Below are 23,611 nucleotides of genomic sequence, written 5' to 3'. Positions count from 1 at the left end.
AGGCCTACACCCGTTGTTTCTGCTTGGCACCTTGCCGGGAATCATGGAATGCCTTCTGTACTGCCATATGCACAAACAAGCTTGATGGGCTGAAAATCAAAGATGTTGAGAGTGCTTTATTGACTGAGGAAATCAATAGGAGAAACAATGATGCTTCCCGCTCTTCACATGCATTGACCATTACATGTGGCAAATATGGCAGGCATGATAATGATCATAAGGGCAGGGACTCTCAGAAGTCTAGGTCCAAGTCACCTGGTCGTAGTAAGTCCCGTGGATGAAAGTTTGATCTTACCTATCATTATTGTGGGAAAGCATGACATATTAGGCCACAGTGCCACAAAATGTGTGATGATAAGTGCAAGGAAAAGGGAAAAGAGAAAGTGTAGGAAAATTCTTCTGAGCACAACACTGTACTACTTGCAAAGTCAGTGTGAAGATAGAAGAGGTTAATGTCATGCAGGCCACTGATTCAAATGACGATTACATACTTGTAGGTTCTTCATGCGATGCCTTACAGGCTTCCGAGATACATTCTTTGTATGTGCAGTGCTGGCTCTTGGATTCGGGTGCATCATTTCATGTGACACCCTGTAGAGATTGGTTTCATACCTATCATACCATCTCTGGTTCTGTGCGTCTTGGTGATGACATGTCACTTGACATTGTGGGCATTGGAGATGTTAGGTTGTAGTTTCCTTCAGGCAGTTCCTTTGTTTTGCATGATGTATGCCATGTATCTGCATTGACTCATAGCCTTATGTCAGTTGGACAGCTTGATGATGCAAGGTATTTTGTGTCTTTTGGAGACTCTGCATGGAAAATTACTCGTCGCAAGCTTGTGCTTGCAAGAGCTGCCAAGTTTGGTAGCCTCTATCCCTTACTTGTATTTGGAGCTACCTTGGATCATGTTTTGTCTGTGGGTTCTATCCCCCATGTATCCCTTTGGCATACTCATTTGGGGCATATGTCCCTTAAAGGAATGAAAATGCTCCGTGCTTTGCAGTATCTTCTGTCTTTTGACTCTTTGCATTTTGATTCTTGCGATCATTGTTTGTATGGTGCATACTAGAAATACGCATAAAGAGTTTGGTAAGAAACACATGGGTGAGCCCTTGGCTCTTGTGCACTCAGATGTATGTGGGCCCATGCCCTGAGTCACTTGGTGGGGAAAAGTACTATGTTACTTTTATAAATGAATATTCACGTAAAGTTTGGGCTTATCCCATAAAAAGAAAATTCGATGTCTTAGATACATTTTAGCATTGGCTTGCATTTGCAGAGAACTAGTCTAGAAAAAGGCTAAAATGCCTAAGGTCAGATAATGGGGGTGAGTACGTATCACATGCTTTTGAGAAGTTTTGTGATGAGCGGGGTATTAAGCGTCATTTGATCGCCCCTTACACCCCTCCCAGAATGGTATGGCTGAATATATAAATAGAATCATTCAGGAAAGGGTCCATAGCATGCATAGCCAGGCTGGCTTACTGCATTACTTTTGGGATGAGGCAGTTACTACTACAGTGCATCTCAATAACAGGTTGCCTAGCAGTGGCATTGACTTTCAGGTTACAGGGAAGGTATGGGCAGGCAAGCCCCCCTCTTATGATCATTTGTGTGTCTTTGGATGTGAGGCATTCTACCATGTGCCCAAGAACAAAGGCAATAAGCAAGGTCCTAAAAGTGTCAAATGCATTTTCATTGGCTATGGAGATGCAGAAGAGATGGGTTATGATCTGTGGGATCCACAAGTGCAAAAAGTGATCCGCAGCCATGATGTCATCTTTCATGAGGACAAAATGCATATGCAGCTTAAGAAAGTGGTTGAGGTACGTAGAGTTATCTTTCAGAAGGAGCCACCTGCTCCTATTCAGCCCGATCCACGGCCAACTAGACAGCGTGCAACATCATTTGATACTCATGGCCCAGATGTTAGACATGCTGATGTTAGACAGGATGTTAGTCAGGCAACAGAGTCTAGGTTGAGGTGTTCTACTAGAGATAGATGACCTCTTGACCCTTTTGTGCCCTCTATGGATTATGTACTAGTTATAGATGTAGGAAAGCCTCTCACTTATGATGAGGCTATGCACAGGGGTGATTGTCAATCTTGCGAGAGGGCTATGCAATCCGATCTTGACTCATTGCATAAGAATCAGACTTGGGATTTGGTTTCCTTTCCTCAAGGTAAGAAGGCTTTGCCATGCAAGTGGGTGTTCAAGTTGAAAAGTACCCGTGGCCACCCCAAACCGGCATATAAGGCTCGATTGGTTGCTAAGGGTTTTAAGCAAGGGCATGGTGTTGACTTTAAGCAAGGCATATAAGGTTCGATTGGTTACTAAGGGTTTTAAGCAAGAGCATGGTGTTGACTTTGATGAAGTCTTTTCTCTTGTGTCAAGATGACCACCCTATGCTTAGTCTTGGCCTTGGTTACACAGCTTGACCTGGACTTGTACTAGATGGATGTCAAGATGGAGTTTTTACATGGGGACTTGCATGATGAGATTTACATGGAGCAGCCTAACGGCTTTATAGATCCTGACAGGGAACACCTAGTGTGCATGCTAAAGAAGATTTTGTATGGCTTGAAGTAGGCACCTAGGGAATGGCACCATAAGTTTGATGCATTCATGCAGTCACAGGGCTATAGCTGTAGTGCTATGGATCCGTGCTTGTACACGAAGAAAGCCCATGATGGTTCTTTATTGATTTTGGTACTCTATGTGGATGACATGCTCTTAGCAAGGACAGCTCATGAGGAGCTAGATGCTCTTAAGGCTCAACTCAAGAAGAGCTTTGAGATGAAAGATCTGGGATAGGCCTCTCATATACTTGGTATGCGCATTAGGTGTGATAGATCTCAGGGACTCCTCTATCTGTCATAGAGGGAGTACATCCATAAAGTCCTTGAGCACTTTCACATGTAGGATGTTAAGCCTATTGGATGTCCATTACCTTTTCATGTGAAGGTTTCACAGGCCGATTGTCCATAGATAGATGAGCAGAGGGCTGAGATGGCCAAGATTCCCTATGCATTAGTCATGGGCAGTCTTATGTATGCCATGATAACCACCCGTCCAAATATAGCTTTTGCAGTTGGGGTTGTGGCATGCTATATGACTGCACTTGGCAAGAAACGTTGGGATGCCATGAAGGGTATCATGAGGTACCTGAAGGGCACAATAGATATGTGTCTTTGCTATGGCAGCCAAGATACAGGAGTCATGGGGTACACTGATTTTGATTATGCAAGACATGCAGATGGTAGAAAGTCCACTTCTAGCTATGTGTTCACTTATGCTGGAGGGGATATCTCTTGGATGTCCAGGGCACAGAAGTGTATGGCACTTTCTACTATAGAGGCCGAGTATATTGCACCCACAGAGGCTTGCAATGAGCTATCTAGTTAGGCCGTTTGATTGCAAACCTTGGTATGACAAATGCTAGGCCTACACTGCATTCCAATTATTCTATGAGTTCCATTCAATTGGCCAAGAATCCAGTCTTCCATGCAAAGACGAAACATATTGAGGTGAGGTATCACTTCATTCGCAAGGTCATTGAGGATAGATCTGTTGACCTTGTCAAGATTCCGACTGAGCAGAATCCTACAGACTTGCTCATGAAGAGCCTCACTACCAAGCGCTTTGCCTTCCTCAGGTGATGGATGGGCACTAGATGAGATGACCTCTTTTTCCTCATCCTATTGTACATGTGTACATGTTGTACTATCTTTTCTTTTTTCTCTCTCATTGGGGCAGATTTTCCTTTAAGTGGGAGGTTGTTGGGGGTAAAGGCGCCTCCGCCTACCCGCCCGTATATTACTACACTGACAGTACTTGCCACTGCACACTGCAGGTGGCAGAAGCCTATCACAATCACTTATTCTTTATTATTTTAGTGACAGTTTGAATAAAGGAAGGCCCGGCCACACATTGTGGTTGTTGGAGTTCCCACTTTAAGTTTCACTCTCTCTCTTGCTCTTGCTCTCCATCTGCCATAGCTCTCACCGCCAAGCTTCTTCCTCTTGGGTTCAACTTCCCTTTCAGGCATTAAGGCAGAACATGTCAAGATGCCTGGGAAGATGCAACCTCTTGACATCTCCCAAATGAAGTGGAAATTTATCAGTATAGACTTTGTTGTTGGGTTACCTTATGTTCAAGGAGGGTACAATTCAATTATGGTTATAGTAGACATGCTCACTAAGGTTGCACACCTCATTCCAATCAAGACAAACTATAAAGCTTCAGATATTTCCGAATTGGTCATCAAGGAGATATTCAGACTCCATGGGCTACCTAGAAGGATAGTTAGTGACCGCGATTCCCTCTGCACATCTCATTTTTGGAGAGAAATATTCGAGGCCATTGAGACTCAACTTTGTTTCAGTATTGCCTATCACCCTCAAACTGACAAAGGGGGTCAACCAAGTCATTGAAGATATCCTTAGAGCATATTGTTGTCGTGAATCTAAGAAATTTATCCAATATCTACCATTGGTAGAGTTTGCCTATAATGCTTCCTACCAACAAAGCATTCAAATGACACCTTTTCAAGCCTTGTATGAGCATGATTGTTCTACTCCATTGAAATTTTCACATCCTACATTGATGGTAGTATCTTCCAAGAAAATGCTTGAGGAGATGGATGAGTAGGTCAAGGCCATCAGACAAGACATTAGAGCTGCCAAGGATAGGCAGAAAGCCTATGAAGATCTAAATAGACAAGAGCGACTCTTCAAAGAAGGGGATATGGTTTTATTTTCCAAGAGCGACTCTTCAAAGAAGGGGATATGGTTTTATTTTCCAAGAAGAGTTCCTTATGACTGGGAGAATTTAAGAAACTAAGTCCAAGGTATTGCGGACCCTATAGGATCCTCAAGTGCCTAGGGCCCAGTGCCTACAAACTCAAACTCCTTGAGAACGTAAAGGTTCACAATGTATTCCATGTTAGCCTACTAAAGAAATATGTATCCAATCCTAGCCATGTACTCAATGATCAATAAGTTGTAATGCCAAGCCAAGGAGTCCTTGAGCTTTGGCTAGATAGAATCCTAAACAATCAAGAAAAGAGCTTGAGGAGTAGAACCCTCAAAGAGTATCTCATCCAGTGGAAGAACTATCCACAGAAGGATGCCACATGGATTGATGAGAGTACTCTCAACCAACAATACCCCCAATTCCTTTCAAGATGAGGACATCTTGATTCCTTAAGAGGGGAACGATGTAATATCCCATCTGGCCCCTTAAAAGAATTAATATTTATTTAAAAAAAACATTACCCCTATCAATGTCGTTGGTTGATGGAGGGAGGGGGAGTAGAACTCTGATTCGATGGAAGTGAGGGAGGAGACCACAAAGGTAAAGAAGGGAGGGGAGGGACCTAAACATGTAGTTGAGGTAGGAGAAGAGGATGAGGAAGATCGCAGAGCTGTAGTGGGTGTTGACACCAAGAGAGGGCAAGTGGACCACAAGGAATTCAATGGGGGGAGAGGGGCACATGTGTGCCACCTCCAACACCCCCCCACTATCTCTCCTTCTCCTCCAGAAACTACTACATGGTGGGAAGGCCGTTCTGGCTAGCTGAATGGAGGGAAAGGTAAGGGGCCCGGTGTCACCCCCCCAATAAAACTTTTCTTCTTCCCTATAAAAATCCCCCCTTAAGAAAGGATGCCAATCCTCTTCCTTTTTCCCCCCTTAATTATCACCATCTTTCCATCATAAATCATTTCTCCCCTCCCCCCTTCCTTTCAGCAGACATGCTATTCTTCTCCCCCCCCCCTTGCCACCAATTTGTGAAGGAGAGAAGGAGAGGGAGAGGTAGTGAAGGAGAGAAAGAGAGAGAGAGAGAGAGAGAGGAAAGGGGAACCTAGGGTAGGAGAGGGAGAGAGAGAGAGAGAGAGAGAGAGAGAGAGAGAGGAGGCCCAAGTAGAATTCCTTACCTAGACGAAGCCTCGAGCAACCACTCTCCCCATCGACACTTCCTGAGATCTCTCCATTGATTACCTCTAGTTGACAAGGAGATCACAAAAGTCAAGACAAGGAATAGGGAACTCCGGCATTAAGGAGTCCTCCGAGAGGAGTGGAGGTCACATTTCAAGCTCTGAAATGGCCCCAAAGCTTAAACTCTCCCAAGTAACTAGAAAAGCCACAACTATGGAAGGAGGATTAGGCAAAGATGCCAACATCAACACGAGCAAGTTATCAGGCATAAATGCTAAATTGACACTCCAAAACAAGGTACCACTATCATGTCTAGTACATGAAATCGAACATTTAAGCATGGACATCATTAGGAAGAAGTCATACTTTGCATCCCGTAACTTGTATAACTTGAAAGGTAGTTCAAAAAAGGCTAAATAACCATGAATTGCCATGAATAGACTGAGCATCTATGGGTTGTTGAAGTAATTAAGCCAAGTATTAGGTTTGAACTTTTGCAAATGCATCATAGATTGCCAGTGTATGTAAATATTCCGTATAGGTCAATTGCATCCTATAGACCATTGGAGTGAATTAACTCGCATTTACAATGAACTCATGTACACTTGCATTTAAATAGTTAGGTCACGTCTTATGAATTGCATAAGTGCACTAGAAGGAATTTTCAGGAATGGGAATCCCACATCGTATCATCAACTCAGGAAAGACTTGCATCTAGATTTGCATGGGATCATGGATAGCCTCAGTTGCACCACATAATAGGGATGCATCTAAAAAGGTAGATTTAAGATGCGCATGTAAAGAGCTCAGCTTAATTGCAAGGGCTGTGGTAAATGAAATCTCACATGATAAGTGAGGCTAAGATTTAATTCGACTCAACTTAGGGTCCTAATCCCAAATAGGTCAAGTTGCCCTTACGACCATATTTTGACTTAGAGTCAACATGCTCTTTGGTCTCTACCCCAATAGCCTACTGCAATGGATCCAAAACACTCTTTAGTATATCATTTGCAATTATGATACATCTCAAAGCCTACTTGGTCTTTACACCATTGCTTCCACTAAAGCGTAGCTTCACCGGTAAGCTTGAGCTTGGCAATCATAGCCTAGTTCATAGGTGATGTTCATGCTGCACTGAAGTAATCCTCCATAGATTCAATCCATACTTTGGCATCAGCTTCAACAAACTTCCCTTTTCTGTCAAAATTTGGTGGTTTAATCTGTTTGAGAAGAAACTTCTTCTCTTGTTCCTCCACTAGGCTTAGTCTTGAAACAAGACTCTCGTTTTGTGCTTGGTATTGTATCTGGTTTTCAATTAAAACTTTTGCATTAAGACTAAATTTACAATTACTCGAGAATAGATAGAGATTGGCTCTGGGATGATTTTATTTTCAAAAGATACAACAATGCCAGGTTAACAATTCCCTATTGGATTCAACTATAGGGACAGAATAGTAATATGGATTACAAAAGGATTACCCATCTATTTGATCAAGCTGAACAAGTCGAAACAAGTAGAGGACTCCATTCAAGAACCATCATGGCTAAAAGAGTATGCAAATGTGTTCCCAGAAGAATTGGCTAAATTACCACCACCAAGGAATGTGGATCATGAGATTAAGCTAATACCAGCAGTTGCATCAATCGCAAAAAGGCCCTACAAGATTTCCATTCATGAAGCTATTGAGTTAAAGGAACAACTCAAACAACTACTGAACCAAAGGTACATACGCCCAAAAAGTTCACCTTGGGGGGCTCCAGTCTTGTTCCAAAACAAGAAGGATGATACATTTTGCCTTTGCATTGACTATAGAGGGCTGAACCAAGTAACCATAAAAAATAAATATCCTATTCCAAGGATAGATGAGTTACTTGATCGATTGCAGAGAGAAAAAATATTCTCCAAGATCGATTTGAGGGCAGGATACTACCAAATCCATGTAAAAGAAGAGGATATTCCTAAGATGGCATTCAACACAAGATATGATCATTTCAAATTCATAATAATGTCTTTTGGATTGACTAATGCCCCTGCCACCTTTAACAGGCTAATGCAAGACATTTTTAGACCATACCTTGATGATTTTGTGCTTGTCTTTGTTGATGATACCTTGGTTTATTTCCAGGAATAGACTGAGCATCTACGGGTTGTTGGAGTAATTAAGCCAAGTATTAGGTTCGAGCTTTCACAAATGCATCATAGATTGCCAGTGTACGTAAATATTCCGTATAGGTCAATTGCATCCTATAGACCATTGGAGTGAATTAACTCACATTTACAATGAACTCATGTACACTTGCATTTAAATAAATAGTCATGCCTTATGAATTGCATAAGTGCACTACAATAAATTTTCAGAAATGGGAATCCCACATCGTATCATCAACTTAAGAAAGACTTGCATCTAGATTTTCATGGCATCATGGATACCCTCAGTTACACCACATAATAGGGATGCGTCTAAAAAGGTAGATTTAAGATGTGCATGTAAAGAGCTAAGCTTAATTGCAAGGGCTGTGGTAAATGAAATCTCACATGATAAGTGAGGTTAAGATTTAATTCGACTCAACTTATGGATCTAATTCCAAATAGGTCAAGTTTCCCTTACGACCATATTTTGACTTAGAGTCAACATGCTCTTTGGTCTCTACCCCAATAACACCGCGATGGATCCAAAACACTCTTGGATATATCATTTTCAAATTATGATACTTCTCAAAGCTAATACAAGGAAGCTCGAATGTCGTACCCAGAAGAAGAATCACTATTCGCCAAGTTACATTCGATGCTCACAACTATTCCAGAATGGTAAATAGACTTAGTTTACGCTTGACTTTCGATAGGAGTGAACACAAGTTCCTGTTATCTTGAGGGAAGGAAACCCTAAGGTAAACTTAGAACCCTGATCAAATTCTGAGGTGGGAAAATGGTTACCAACTGACCAATTGAAATCCTAGTTTTAATCATGTAGATCTGGACCTGAAGATAAGAACCAAAGGTTAGCAACTTAGGGAAGCTGCCATCCGAAAACTATCGAATAAAAATCCAATAGCGTAATCACTCGCTCCTATTATATAGTAGTGAGGTCTGGAAGAGCATATTCTCTATCTCTCAAAAGACAATGGAAATTTATGCCAAGGCAAGAAAGACCCAAGAAGGGCATCGCTAAACATTTAAAGATGGGAACTCCACCTTAGGAGGTCCTGAGAACTCGCCTTCATTGTTGTTTGTGCTTGTAAATCTAGATTCAATGTCTGTGAAAGGAATGTATGATCCAAGCTCACAAAAATAAATTTGAATAATGAATCAGGTTGAATTCATGGAGGGCGCCCACCGCTAAGCTACCCCCAACGAGCTACCAACCCTAGCCAAGGGTTTCCAAATAACATGACGCAAACATGGACCGAACTTGCCCTGAGAGGTCTCTCCATTGGTTAGTTTGAATGTAGGAGGATGCTTGGATGCTAGGGGGGCTCTGGTTGTAAATTCCTTGCCTTCGAGTCCTACTCAAATGATCTATGTGACTCAGGATAAATTCTTGAGGCCCTGTTACTAGTATAAGGGCAAAAACTTGGAGGAAATAAGAAGCATCCTCACGGATTGTGAGATCCGTCCTTTTTGGACAAGACTTGTATTTCAATCAACATGCTAATATAAAGTTTACTTCAAAGGAACTTATCTGAACTATTTTAGTGTCAATGCCATAAGTTATGCAAACAAACCCTGTTCCCTAAAAGGCTTAATTAAGGAAGTTGATTATAGACATCACACATAAATGTGATAGGACCTAATTAGATAACTAAAGAATGCATATTGAGGGAAGCAGATGGGCAAAACCCGGATGGGTGCATCTTAGGGGAGGGTGGTCCCAGAGAACTGGGAGGCCTCTCACAAGGTTTTACAGACGTTTGACCTTTAGGTATTGTAAAGCTAGAATCCAATTCATGTTGTTTTAGGGGACCGGAATGGGACTATGGCCTACTATCAAAGACATTGAGTGGAACATCCCTCTTCTTTCCCATTCTCTTTGAACGAAGTGCAGCATGGGTCTGCTTTGGCTTGGGTATCTCTGCGTAAAAGTAGGATATCCAAGAGCCGACACTAGAATGCTGTCAGGAGACCTTGGCCACTAGGGACTCCAGTTTTAGGTTGATCCTAGTGGGTTTGGCCATGAACATTCCGTTGTAAGGTGGACTCGGGAAACCCTAGGTGATAAACCCTATGACATTCCATGGGAGTGCTAGGCTACATCCTCCTCTCTTGATGGACCGCTAAAAACATGCCTAAACAGCCAATAGGTGGGCACGTTATAGTGTTGAGAGTACTCTCATCAATCCACGTGGTATCCTCCTTGGGATAGTCCTTCCATTGGATGAGATACTCTTTGAGGGTTCTACTCTTCAATCTCTTTTCCTGATTGTCCATGGCTAGGATTAGATACATATTTGCTTTGCATTACAACTTGTTGATCACTAAGTACATGGCTAGGATTAGATACATATTTCTTTAGTAGGCTAACATGGAATACATTGTGAACCTTTACATTCTCGGGGAGTTGGAGTTTGTAGGCACTAGGCTCTAGGCACTTGAGGATCCTGTAGGGTCCGCAATACCTTGGACTTAGTTTCTTAAATTCTTCTAGTGATAAGGAACTCTTCTTGGGTCATACCCGAATAAAAACCATATCCCCTTCTTTGAAGAGTCACTCTTTTCTATTTAGATCTGCATAGGCTTTTTGCCTATCCTTGGTAGCTCTAATGTCTTGTCTGATGGCCTTGACCTACTCATCCATCTCCTCAAGAATTTTATTGGAAGCTTCTACCCTTAAGGTAGGATCTGAAAAGTTCAATGGAGTGTGGCAATCCTGCCATACAATGCTTGAAAATGTGTCATTTGAATGCTTTGTTGGTAGGACGCATTATAGACAACACTACCAATGGTAGATATTGGATCCATTTCCAGGGTTTGCGATAACAATATGCTCTAAGGATATCTTCAATGACCTGGTTGACCCTCTCTGTTTGGCCATCAGTTTGAGGGTGATAGGCTGTACTAAAATAGAGTTGAGTCCCAATGGCCTCGAATATTCCTCTCCAGAAATGAGATGTGAAGAGGGAATCACAGTCACTAACGATCCTTCTGCGTAGCCCATGGAGCCCAAATATCTCCTTGATGAACAATCTCGCTGTGAGAAATGCGGGATCTAGAGCATGGCAAAACCGGAAGCTATGGAGGATGGAAAAAGAAGTGTAGACTCATGATGGAAAGAACACTGTTTGTTACACAAGTGAATTAGGTTCCAAGATTGAGACTTGGACTCATAAACACAATCTTGTGTATGTGGACAATGACATTGACACTTTACTGAAATGAAAAGAGTACTATCATTACATTAAGAAAGGAAGCAAGTACAATGCTTTATAGGAAAGTAGGAAACTGCAGTAAGCACCATTGTGCATATGGGATAAGTTAGCTTGCATGTCCTTGACCCTGAGACTCCATACAAAGAGGCTGTTTGAGTGTGATTGCTGATTCTCAACACCCCTCCTCAATCACAACTAGGAAAGGCACAGAGTGTGTAGAGGCTGTAATGAGAACCACCTGCAAAGTGTGGGCATACCACAGACATGGCAAAACACCAGAGGTTGTTGCAGAAAAAGCTAAGTGTGGGTACCATAAACATGGTGGACATCCAGAGGCTGTAACAGAGGCCTCACAAAGTGTACAGGGACTATAATGCCAAGTTACATAAGGATTTTACAAAGCTTATGGCAGGAAACATTAGGGCAAGGAAAATACAAGGCTATTAAAACAGTCTATCAGAATTATGAGAGTACAAGGACTGATGAGTCTTGTCCTTCCGATCCTGGTGGTCTTCATCTTCATCTTCTTCCTTTGCTTCATTTTCTTCTTCTTCTTTGACTGCGACTAGATAGGCCTTTTGGGATCTCTTTCTTGCGTGGCAGAACTTCTCGGTGTGTCCGGTCCTTTTGCAGAAGTCACAAAAGAGCTGATCCTTCTTGCCTTTGTACCTGTTGCCAACATATAATGCATGCTCATCTCTAGAGGTACTTGGTTCTTCTTTGGTTTTTAGCTTCTTTTCTTCTTCTAACAGTGATGCCTGGATATCAACAAGTTCAAGATTTGGCATGTTGATTAAAGTTGTTGATACATTATTATATTTAGGAGGCAAGCTCCTAAGTAGAACACCGATGCAAACATCTTCATCCATTTTAATGTTGATTCCTGCAAGTTGGGTTAGGAGTCCTTCCATGTAATTAAGATGTGTGGCAAGTGATGTGTTGGACTTCATTTCAAGCCTGAAGAACTCAATCAGGAGACCATACTTTGATGATTTAGATTGTGCACCAAACAGGGTGTCAAGTCTTTTCCATGTATCCTGTGAGGTCTCACAGTTATCCACATGATGAATATAACTGTCGTCTAGCTCCAGTTTGATAATGGCCTGAGCTCTGTCATCATTCTTTTGCCAAGTAGTTGCAAGGTCCGCGTCCCGAGGTTTCTTGTCTTTGCCATTTGTGATGGCCCAGAGACCCTTCTTCATCAGGATGAGCTTGATGCGGGTTTGCCAAGTGTGGAATCCGACTCCTTTGAATCGAGCATTTGGATAGTCTTTGCCCATGTTAGATTTACAGGAACAGTAGCAAATCAACTTCATACTTTATTAGATTTGAGCAACAGAAGAATTGATTGAGAGACACAAGTGCTAAAAAGCACTAACTGAGTGTCAATGAATACCAAATCTGCAAAAGTCTTTTACTCCAAGTGATCTTCCCCTTCTTGATTTGATGCTGATGCCTTCAGATCTGAGTGACAGTACTTTAATGAACTTCAGAGAGTATTGCTCAGTGATTAAAATCACTGTTGATAACTTCAGTGAGAGAAACAGTGAAAAAATGTCAAGATTTTGAAGCTTTGGCTATGGTGGAATTTAGGGTTTCTGAGACAGGGGCCTGGTTTTTTGTTGATTGCAGGATCTACAGTGGATCATTTTCAAAAAATTTTATATGCCTAGGAAGCTGATTTCATGGGCTACAAAAGCCCTATCATAATCATCAAAATCGTGGACAGTATGCAGCGCGCAATCACGTCGAACAGCAACAGGCGCATTTCTAACAGGATTCCATGATTTTCGCAATGCTGAAGCCAGGGCGCAGTAATTTCATCGATTATCATGCCAGGATGAAGCGCCTTGAGCAGAGGAACAACTCCCTAGAAGAAATCGTGGGCTGAAATGGCTTGGTTGAAGAGTTATGGAAGCTCCAAGCAAGGTAGGTCCTGTCTGGCTATGGCAGACACAGAGCAGAGATTGGGAATTTTCACAATGCTGAGCTCTAGATGGTCCAACATCTTGGATTGATGTGATACAGGGAAGCTTTGTGAGTTGGAGAATACTTTTCCAGAAGGAAGGTCCAAGAGATTTGACCTGTGGAGTGAGATATAAGCAGCTCAATCTGACAGGGTGCTGCTGGCTATGGCTGCCATGGAAGCTTCAGTGAGAGTAGAGTTGGGAGATGAAGTCATGAGCTGACATTGAGCTAGACTGAGGTTGAAAGAAATCAAGAGAGGCTAGACAAGCAATGCCATGCCCAACTGGGCTCTGATACCATGTGAGAAATGCGGGATCTAGAGCATGGCAAAACCGGAAGCTATGGAGGATGGAAAAAGAAGTGTAGACTCATGATGGAAAGAACACTGTTTGTTACACAAGTGAATTAGGTTCCAAGATTGAGACTTGGACTCATAAACACAATCTTGTGTATGTGGACAATGACATTGACACTTTACTGAAATGAAAAGAGTACTATCATTACATTAAGAAAGGAAGCAAGTACAATGCTTTATAGGAAAGTAGGAAACTGCAGTAAGCACCATTGTGCATATGGGATAAGTTAGCTTGCATGTCCTTGACCCTGAGACTCCATACAAAGAGGCTGTTTGAGTGTGATTGCTGATTCTCAACACTCGCAATATCTAAAGCTTTATAGTTTGTCTTGACTGGAATGAGGTATGCAACCTTAGTGAGCATGTCTACTATAACCATAATTGAATTGTACCCTCCTTGAACATAAGGACCCAACAAAAAAGTCCATGCTGATAAATTCCCACTTCATTTGGGGGATGTCAAGAGGTTGTAGCTTCCTAGGCATCTTGGCATGTTCTGCCTTAATGGGTTGGCAAGACAAACATTCCGTGACATATTTGAGCAGGTCTCCCTTAATCCTTTCCCAATGATAGCTCTTCGTGACCATGTTGAGGGTCTTGACATATCCAGGATGGCTTGAAAAGGGGGAGTCATGTGCTTCCTAGAGTATTCTCTGTTTGAGTTTCTTGCTTGAGGGTATGCATAACCTTGTCCTAAAATAGACAAGTCTCTCATTGACAAAAAATTATTGATACTTCACCTTAATTCATCTCCTTCATCATCTTCAAATATTCTGGGTCATGGCTAGCTTCCTCCTTTGCTAATTCAAGGATAGGGTTGCTAGGCATTGATACCATGGTTGCCAATGATTCTGCCATCAAGAGTTCCTCCATAATAAGAGAGTTGAGGAACGCTTTGCGACTTAAGGCATCGACGACTACATTCTCTTTGCCAGGCCGATACCTGATCTCAAAGTCATATTCTTGAAGAACCTCAATCCAAGGACGTTGCCTCATATTGAGGTCAGTCTAGGTGAAGATCCATTTAAGGCTCTTATGATTTGTGACCAAAGAGAACTTGTTGCCAAGCAAATAGTGTTGCCAAGGTTTGAGAGCGTGAATAACTGTTTGAGAGCGTGAATAACTACTAATAGCTCCAGGTCATGGGTAGCATAATTCCTTTCATGGGTTTTAGCTTCCTCAAGGAATAGGCTATAGGATGACCTTCTTGCATTAGTACACATCCTACTGCAAGTGAACTAGCATCTGTGAGAACTTCAAACTCCTTGCTCAAGTTGGGGAGTTTCAAGATTGGTGCTATCACTAAGCTATGGCTAAGTTTATCAAAACTTGATTGTTTAGTGGGCATCCACATTATGGCAACGTGCTTTTTCAGCAAGTTTGTGAGGGGTGTTGCAATTAAGGCATAGTCCTTAATGAAGATCTTGTACCAACCTATTAATCCAAGAAAGCTATGCACTTCTTTAACAGTAGTTGGTGGAGGCTACTCTTGGACATCCTTAACCTTTGTAGGATCTATAGAGATTCCTTCATTTGACACATAAATCCAAGATATTCGATCTGCCTTTTGAGGAAGGCACACTTTCTCTTCTTAGCATAGAGCTTATGAGTCCTCATGGTCTGAAGGACAATGCGAACTTAGGATTCGTGATCCTCCTCTTCCTTGGAATAAACCAAGGTATCATCAAAGAAGAAAAGCACAAAATCATCAAGGTATGGTCTAAAAATGTCCTGCATTAGCCTGTTAAAGGTGGTAGGGGCATTAGTTAATACAAAAAAGACATTATTGTGAATTCGAAATGACCATATCTTGTGCTGAATGCCATCTTAGGAATATTCTCTTCTTTGACACGGATTTGGTAGTATCCTGACCTCAAATCGATCTTGGAGAATATGTTTACTCCATGCAATCGATCAAGTAACTCATCTATCATTCACTTGTGTGTTTTAAGGATATGGTTTCTTGGTGAAGAAGAAGATTTCTTGCAGGTTTTCAAGGCCAAAGACATCACAAAAGAAAAAGAAGTCGGATGAAGGCTACAAGAAGGAGAAAGAGGATTTGGAAAATACAAAAAGACAATCCCTCAAGGAGGCTGAGGAGAGGGAGAAGAAGAAGAAACATGAAGAAGAAAAAACAAAGAAAGAAGTCAACATGGCTAAAAAGGTGTCAAAATACAATTGGTTGTAAGTGGGTTTATAAGGTGAAGCACAATGCAGATGGTTCTGTGAACAGATACAAGGAAAGATTAGTAGTCAAGGGGTATGCACAAACATATGGCATTGATTATGAAGAAACATTCAGTCCGGTTGCAAGGATGGCAACCGTAAGAGCCGTCATTGCTATGGCTGCATCAAAGGAATGGTCTTTACATCAGATGCATGTAAAGAATGCCTTCTTGCATGGTGATTTGCAAGAAGAGGTGTATATGGAGCAGCCACCAGGTTATGTGCATGCTGTTCATCCTAAGTTTGTTTGCAGGTTGAAGAAAGCCTTGTATGGCTTGAAGCAAGCACCTAGAGCATGGTCTGACAAGATAGGACAATATCTTGTCACTATTGGCTTTCAGATTTCTAAGGCAGATTTCTCACTTTATGTGAGAAAAACAGAGAAAGGTATTATGCTACTTGTCATTTATGTTGATTATTTGATTATGACAAGTGATAGTGATGAAGATATCCTTCATGTGAAAATGCTATTGAAGCAGAAGTTTGAGATGAAGGATTTGGGAGAGCTGCGTTATTTCTTGGGCATTGAGGTGATTAGATCACCAAGTGGGATATGGCTCTTGCAGAGGCAGTATGGATTGGACATGCTGTCCAAATATGGGATAACAGGCTATAAGCCTATTTTAGTTCCTTTGGAGCAGAATGTGAAGCTGAGCGCAGATGCAGGTGAGCTTTTGGAAGACCCTACTATGTACAGATGCATAGTAGGAAGTTTGATTTATATGACTATTACCAGGACAGATTTGAGCTATGCTGTTGGATTGGTAAGTCAGTTTATGCAGGCTCCAAGGAAACTGCATTTGGATGCGGCTAGACACATACCCAGGTATGTGAAGTCCACATTGTAGTATGGACTACTTTATGAGACTGGGGTTCAGATACAGTTGCATGGATACACTGATGTTGATTGGGCTGGTAGTATTTCTGATAGACGATCTACTAGTGGATATGTGTTCTCTTTTGGGAGTGCTGCAGTCACTTGGAGCAGCAAGAAACAGCCTACAGTTGCCTTGTCGAGCACAAAGGTTGAGTACAAGGGTGCAACAATGGTTGCATGTGAGGTAGCTTGGTTGCATAAGCTACTTTATGATATGCATCAGCCTACAAATGGGCTAGTTGTCATTTATTGTGACAACATGAGTAGTATAAACTTGGCAAATAACCCAGTCTATCATGCTAGAACAAAGCACATTGAGATGCATTATCACTATGTGCTGGAGAGGGTTTTACTAGGACTTATTGATCTAGTTTATGTCAGCACAGAGGATCAAGTAGCTGACATATTCACAAAGGCAGTGGGCGCACAGAAGCTGTGCAAGTTCAGAGACCTGCTTGATGTGAAAGAATTGGGATTGAGCTCGAGGGGGAGTGTTGAGATATCGAGCTCCACTCGTGATATGCCAGGGTGACCGTTGTGCATTTATGTCACCGACTTGTTAGCTATAGATGAGGTTGGTACACCGCCCATGAATAATAGCTAGATGATAGCTATCCTTATCTACTCTAGTTCGTGGCTCAGTTAGTATGCCGCCTTAGTTAGTTGAGTTTGGTTTGAGACCCATATATAGGGTTCTTCTATTTATTTGTACTAGAGTTCTTTTGGCTTACACAACTAAGAAGAGGAAAACTATTTTCAGCCTCCACTTGTGTGTGTATTCTCCCATTGTGCAAGCAAGAAGGCTACAAGTGAGAATCCTTCCTTCTCTCCCACAATCTTGACATCAAATTCCTAGAACGGTAGCTAGCGTCGAACTATTTTATGCAAAAACGTCAAGGTCGAAGCGGATTCATGCTTCACTTCATTCAAGGAGAATGCGAAACGAGAGGGATGCAAAGCTCGACCTCTCTGCCCGTAAGGCATAGTCCCATTCCATTCCCCTAAAACAACATAAATTGGGACTCTAGTATCCTAGATTCTAGGTCATCGTTCCTTGCTGCCAAATTCTTTCGAGAAAAGTTCCCACCCAATCGAGAGCACCCATCTGTAGGACAGACCCATGGCCACATCCACAGCACTTTCCTCGGGTTGCTTTAGTTGTCTAATTACCTACCACAGTTAGTTTGACAAGCAAAAATAGCTTTCTTAATTAGCCAATTAAACACCGATTCCTTCACGTAATTTAAGCACTGACATAGAAAAACAATGTCAAACAAGTTCCTTTCCAACAATTGATCTTATTTATCAGTCTTTGGAATACATCATAATAATCCAGCCCATAGGCTATTCCATAATCCACCTGAAGGCAATACATAATCTGCCCCAAGACAATCCAATAATCCTCATGGATTACTAATCCAAGTTTCTGTCCGTAGACTAGTATGCGGGCCTCGAGATCCAATCCCGAGTCACATCGACCCATTGTGCAGAACTCGAAAGGCAAGGGATTTACGGCTAGAGCCCCCCTGGCACCCAAGCGTCCTCCTGCTCCAAGTAGCACCCACGGAGAGACCTCTCTCGGCGGGTTCGGTCCACGTACTCGACGTGGCTAACAACCCCCTTGGTTAGGGTCAGGCAGACAGTCGGGGGTAGCTGATGATGCCTCTCCATCCAGGCCTTCAACCTGAAGCATTAATTATTTTTCCATCTTTAGTTCATTGAGCAAAGAAGTACAAACAGTGCTCCTAACTGTACAAACACAATCAATCCAGTGGTCATTTGTTTGGCCAATTGCTAAGGTGTGAATCCTTCTCTCCGAATGCATCCAGCATTCAATCTGGGATCAATTTCAACTTGGCAAGATCCCCAAGGGTTTTGTTGTTTGTTTACCCTTTTATCCTTGGGTTAGGGTTTATACCCTGTTAACCCAAATTAACAAACACCTTAGGTTCCTTAACTAAGATAGTAAATCATGGGCAATCTCATCGCCCCAACTTGATTGGTCAATTGCTTGCTAGGCAATACATAACTTCCTTAACTTGGCAAATCAGCCCAAGGAAGGGTGATGTAGCAGGATAACTACTCATCCTCTTGCAAATTGAACTTGTACTTGGAACCTGCCAACCTTGTTCTAAGGAGTGGCAAATCTATCTTGTGATTTAAACACAAAGCCATACGACGTTGCAGCTTGTTGGGTAGGAGTCGCATCTGACTTGTGGGATCATTTCTCCCATCACACGATATTCCTTGGTTAAGAATACCTTTGGTCAAGTTGTAGGGTTTGGGAGTCCTCTTGACCCAACCCAACCCTAAACCAACTAGGCCGACAATGTTTGACCTTAGGGATTCTAAACTCAAATCGGAAGACTAGTATTAGGCCAATTTATCCTAAGGTAAAAACCCTAGATCGTTATTGTATGGGCGTCCCATTAAACCTAACATTCCATGAATGTGGGTAGGATCTTGGGATCAAAAGTCTTGGGTTGGCATCCCAAGTGCGATACTAGGCAAAAATTTTAGTGTATTAAACTCTACCTAGCGCATTGAAGTGGTCATGATTTGAGTTACACCCTTACAATGAATTACCTAACTGGTCCAATTGTCTTGCGACAAGAGGTGATCTTTCCTTAGAAGAGATGCAAATCCTTTTCCTAAGAGATGTAAATAATTGCAAAACATAACATTCCACGCACATATGCGATTCATAGACTTTTCCTTCTATGCAACTAAAAGATTTCAATGATCATTTATTTTCCCTTGCGCTAAAACTATAATGATGCAACGGAACCAAGCTTTAATGATTGGCAATTTAGGACTAACTCATATAGAAACCTACGTTGAGTTTTAACAAGAACTATACCTATAAATCCTTTTTCCAATGCATTGAATTCATGATTTAATATAAAATGCATCTTCTTCTAAAACAACTTTGATAAAGAAGTTCATGCATGAGTGAATGTCATAGGACTATTTATTGACTTAATCCGTCCTACAGCATTTAACCCGACTTAGAATGCAAGCATCCTCGCATGCAACAGGTAAGTTCAAGGTTTCCTTTTCATGCAATGCAATTCTTTGGACAATATTCAATGGCATCTAAGATTAATCTTTATGTGAATCATGTCCATGGATTTAAATCATAAATGCAACATGTGACAAGCTCTATCCTTCTTAGCACGATCCCTCTTCTAATATATGCATTATACATTCAAGGAGATTGCAACTTGGAAGTGTAAGCATTTCTCAAATGCATGACATGCACTAACTTCATAAATGAATGGATAATTTTCATTTAAAATTTCCAAATGTACTTAACTCGACTACGTATATAAAAGACATGCTTAAATGCATTCTTTCCATGCAAAATCAATCTCTAAGAACCTGGGCATTGGGGTTCGAGGTATTGTCTACACGTGTGCTCGGGGTAGAAACTCCCACGTGAGCACCTCTCACCATTTTCTTGGGAGCCATTGACGAGTCGAATTCTGGTTCAACAACTCCTCTTTGGCTCTTTACGCGTTACGAATCCCTTTCTGCCTGATGTCTTCTCCTTTGCATAGGACATGGCCTTATAATCGGGGTTCTTAAAGAAAACCGAGATGATGTAGATGAATAAGGCTTATGGAGGCCTTGTTTTAGAAGCTTCTAAAGAAGCTTCCTATCTTCTGTGACAGCAACGTGACGTGGAGAGAGAAGGTGAGATGATGATGAGGATAAGGATGAAGGTGATGGTAATAATGATGATGATGGCGATGGGGTGGGTAGGCGGCAACAGGCGACTATGGCGTGGCAGATGGCGACGGCCTGGGCAGCATGGCACGGGGGGCAGCAGCAGTCGTCCCTCTCTCCCCCCTTCTCAAGCTAGAGAGAGGGGGTTCGTATAGTTAGAGGGGGGGAGATAGCCATACACGTGGCTATTGCATGCTCCCCTCCCTTATGCTTCCCCACGCCTACTCAAGCTTCTCTCCCTCTCACACTCCTCTCCCCTTCCATGCATCGGCTAAGGGGAGGGGGTAAATAAAAACATTTTCCTTAATTTGCACCATTATCCATTTGCCCTTCCCGTGAAGGGTGTTCTCGTGCGGTCTTGTGGGTTTTTAGCCTCGGCCTCCTACGCTCGATGCGGTGAGCTGTTTATTGAAGCACACGGGGTAAGGACTTAGCCACTGACATTATTCCATTGCGGGAGATGACTTAGCATTGCTTTTGCGCGGGGCGTGTAGTGGTCAAAATTCTTTAATATTTCATGCAAAAATATTACATTCTCTCCCCCCTTAGAGGAATTGAGATGTCCTCATCTCGAGAAGAACTGGGGTTATTGTTGGTTTAGAGTTCTTTCATCTATCCAAGTGGCATCCTCTTCGGGATAATCTTTCCACTGGACGAGATATTCTCTCAAGGTCGTGGATCTCAAATGCCTCTCCCTAACATCTAAGATCCTGTCAGGCCGTAGCTCAAGGACTCCTTGGCTAGGCATTACAACTTGTTGATCATCAAGTACATGACTAGGGTTAGGCACATACTTTTTCAGTAGACTGATATGGAATACATTATGAACCTTTAGGTTCTCAGGGAGTTGAAGTCTGTAAGCATTAGGCCCTAGGCACTTGAGGATCTTGTAGGGTCCACAATATCTTGGACTTAGCTTTTTGCATTTCCCCAAGGATAAGGAACTCTTCTTTGGGCGTACGCGAATGAAGACCATGTTACCTTCAACAAAGGATCTATCTTATGCAACTGGTCTTTAGACTGCATTAGTTCTTCATAAAAGGAAGCATATAGCTGTTGAACAAAGGCTATCACTGAAAGTTCAATTGAACTTTGAATGTCTTTACATAGGAAAGGAATGGCATCTCCCGATACTAAACTGTTCAGTTAAGGGACTGATATGTCCAATGAACCTTCTCTATGTGCTCTAAACAGGTTATTACATGTGAGATAAGCAGGGAGATCACTGCCAGATGTAGCAGGAATTGTAATTGAAGGAAGAACTGAAGGAGCTTTATCTGCTACGCGCTTCAAGCGTTTTCGCTGTATGACCAATGGTGGAGAAGGAGAATCCAGATACTCTATATCAATTGGTTCTGATTCGTCTGAAGGTGGAGGGGGAGGTAGTGGATCAAATGGAGGAGGTGGAGGCACACTCTTCGTTAAACCTGAATAGGTCAAGAAACCAGACAAGTAGGATCCATAGGTGACATTTCTAACATTGCCCCTGGTTACTTTAACGAAATGTTGATCCATTTTTGTGAGTAGGTAAGTGCTCCAATCAATAGCTACTCCTTTTAACACCATCCTTGAAGTTGTAAAGAGCTCTTTGGACAAGTAATGGGACGGTGTCTTGGCAGGCATAAACCTATCTTGGAGAAACTATCAGACCAACTTCCACACAGGATCAGTGATCATGGAAAAGGAAACTCCTAAAGTGTTGATCACTTTCTTGACATCCAGAATTTCCTTGGTCTGTTTTTGTAACAGCTACAAAATCTCATCATTAGAGAATAGCTGTCGAGCTGTAACAAAAGGCTCGCCTTTGTAGGGAAGAGACAAAGCCTTCCCTAACCCTCGGGGTGTCAATGTCATGGAAGTACCATGGATCAATCTCGACTTCTTGCTATATGAGGCAAGGAACTCATCACACATGGATGGATCTTCGGGAATCAAGGAGAAGGAGGCAGCCACGAAAGTCGCGAGCCCCGCCTTCGTGAGAGGCTCAAAAGTGAGTAGGGAAGAGTAATCCCTATTGACCAGGGGGACATACTGGATAGGGGGAGGAGCGTGAGGCACCATTCAGATGGTAAACACACACACCATAACACAGACAGTCACAAAGAATGCCTGCAAAACAATTAAAGGGCTATCAAAAAGAAATCAATAAAAAAGAATGACACTCATACAAACATAGACGTAACTAACCCAGTTACCACTCCAGACAATACACATCCTGGAAGAATTTCGACATGACCTCTACACATATGCGATCGAAAGCTTCATGCAATGCAACATTCAAGCACCCAAATCCCTGTATCAGGCAATAAGGAAAGAACTACACATCGTACCCATAATCGTAACACGTGGACAAATCACACTACCATAAAAATGTACATCAAGACTGGACCATAACCTAGACCATCAGTGTCAACTAATAGACTTTTATGCGCCCATCCCACGAAGCGAGTTTATTAAAAAGGGGAAAAGGTGCAGTGAGGGGGAATTATTTTAATGAAGGGTTCATTTTAATAAATCATTAACAATGGGTGTCATTTTATTAGGTTATAAACCTTAATAAGAAAACGGCGGTTCTTTCGCAAAATTTTAATTACAAATTATTAAGTTGAAACGGTGCGTTAACGCAACCTGGACTACGATGCCCAGACTGGGTCTCTAAATGAAAATTCCTTAATTAAAAATTAATAGTGATGTGGAGCGCTTTTTTGCCAGCGCGCATGCTTTTGTGACGACTGGTTGATTTTTATTACAAATTAAAGTGCCTCTTAAGCGCACATAGCGCATGCAAAGTGAACGACTGGTTGATTATTAAATTACTAAATTGTGTGTTTAGCTCGAATGCGCGTGGAAAATGTGGGTGAATAGATAGTTCATTTTAACAATTAATTGTGATTAAGGGGGAAATGAATATAAATAAAGCTCACAAACTAAATACCTGGAAGGGGTGTGTATGCAAGGCCTGAAGGCGCACGGAAGAGTCCCCCAAAAGCAATGAATCCAGTCAAAAAAAATCAAAGACCACTGACTGAAAAACAAATACAACACCTTAGTGGGTTTGATAAGTTTTAATGTATTTGTATTTGTATTTTTTTAAAATTTTGTTTATTATTTTTTATTTTGTTTTTTTTTAAGAGTTTGGATTGTGTGGGG

This window comes from Lygodium microphyllum, chromosome 5, assembly GCF_053477565.2.
Source record: "Lygodium microphyllum isolate KBCC chromosome 5, Lygodium_microphyllum_v1.1.10, whole genome shotgun sequence".
NCBI classification, from domain to species: domain Eukaryota; kingdom Viridiplantae; phylum Streptophyta; class Polypodiopsida; order Schizaeales; family Lygodiaceae; genus Lygodium; species Lygodium microphyllum.
Note: the sequence above shows the minus strand (reverse complement) of the source record.